The sequence below is a fragment of the Tigriopus californicus genome, chromosome 10, assembly GCF_007210705.1.
Source record: "Tigriopus californicus strain San Diego chromosome 10, Tcal_SD_v2.1, whole genome shotgun sequence".
In the NCBI taxonomy this organism is placed as follows: domain Eukaryota; kingdom Metazoa; phylum Arthropoda; class Copepoda; order Harpacticoida; family Harpacticidae; genus Tigriopus; species Tigriopus californicus.
The window spans coordinates 10641370-10643037 of NC_081449.1; positions in this window are offsets into that span (position 1 = coordinate 10641370).

Genomic DNA, 1668 nt, shown 5'->3' on the forward strand with positions numbered 1-1668 from the left:
AACGCCAACGCATCACAAATCTCGGGGATTTGCACGTTAAAATGAAACAAGAGATCATCTCAGATGATTACTTGATCGTCAGTTACGACCCTGGTAATTTGGTGTTCATGTCACTGGTTATTGATGATCCAGACCGAGGACCGTGGATTCGAAAGAGTTGCCACATCAGACAAGACCTTTCCTTCCACCTTTATTGCCTCGGCACGTTGGTTTCTAAAACAGAAGTTCAGCACATTTTATCAAGTTCGGGCAAGTTTGCGATGGTGGATGAAGTTCTGAACGTCTTGGTCTGTCTGAACAAATTTACAGAGTCAAAATCGCGCAAGACATTAACTGTTTTGGAACATGTTGAAAAACTCAAGACTTTGGATGAAGATGATTCCGTGGTTTCTAAAGAAGGCTTCAATTTTGCCCTTGACCAACTCCAGCTTTCTGTCAAGCAGCCTCGCCAACGGCGATATTGTGTTTTGCCAAAGCATTGATGCAGCCAAAAATGCTGGACAAGTCCCGCTCTGTATCGGCTTCTCTGCCAGGACCTTTGTCTGCCATCTGTTCGGTAAATATTCAAAGTGGAAATACCTTAGAACTTATCAAAGTAAACAGCCTACCTTTGAATTTTCAGAAACCTGCAAAGATTTGGTCAGAACATTTCCGTCGAAGTTGGATTGCCTCCATCAACCAAAGAATATCTACAAAGACGAATTGAGTCACTGGAGCCATGTGAAAGAATCGTGAATCTCTTGTTTGACGAAGTTTACAGTGCGAAGAAATGTGAATATGCGAGTGGTCGATTTTATGGTCTCGATGAGGATCAGGATGCATCAAAAACGGTTTTGTGCTTCATGATCACAAGAGGTGCTGGATCTTTCTTTGATGTGGTGTGCATGGTGCCACTGACACGAATCAACAATGAAGTGATTAATGGTTGGTGGTGGAAAGTCGTGGAGTCTCTAACAATGATTGGTTTCCGGATTGTAACATCCATTTCTGATGGACACTCAGCCAACAGAAAGTTTGTCACTGACAACCTACAGTGTGGAAATGGGAAGAGCCACATCGAAAGCCCATTTGCTGCACCTCCTTTTAATCGCATTCATCCCTTGTTTGACACCATTCACCTCATGAAGGGGTTGTGTACTAATCTTCTAAACAAAGGCGAGTTTGAGTGTCCGCCATTTGAAGATCAGGTAGTTCGGCCACGTTTGAGCCACTTTCGGAGTTTGTATGAAGAAGAGACTTGTGCTGCAATCCGGTATGCCCCAAAACTCAATCACAAAGTTATTGCACCGATGCCCATTGAACGGTATAACGTGGATTTGTCTGTCAGATTTTATCAGGAATCAACAGCTGCAGCATTGCGACATTATTCAAATGAAAGTGAAACGAGGAAAGAATGGAATAGAACTGCTGCATTGGATGATATCGTCAACCGGTACTTCAAGACTATAAATGTGAAGACCACAAATTTTGCTGGACGAAAACGAGATGAGTTCAGGAAACCTGTGTGCCGAGATGATACCACTCAAATTAAATTCCTACAAAACCTTCTGACTTGGATTGAAGAATGGGAAAAATTGCCAACGAAGAAGAAACTATCAAGGGAGACATTTTTTGCCCTGAAATTTACACGGAGGGGTATAATCAAGCTTTGCGAATATTTGTTTGTCA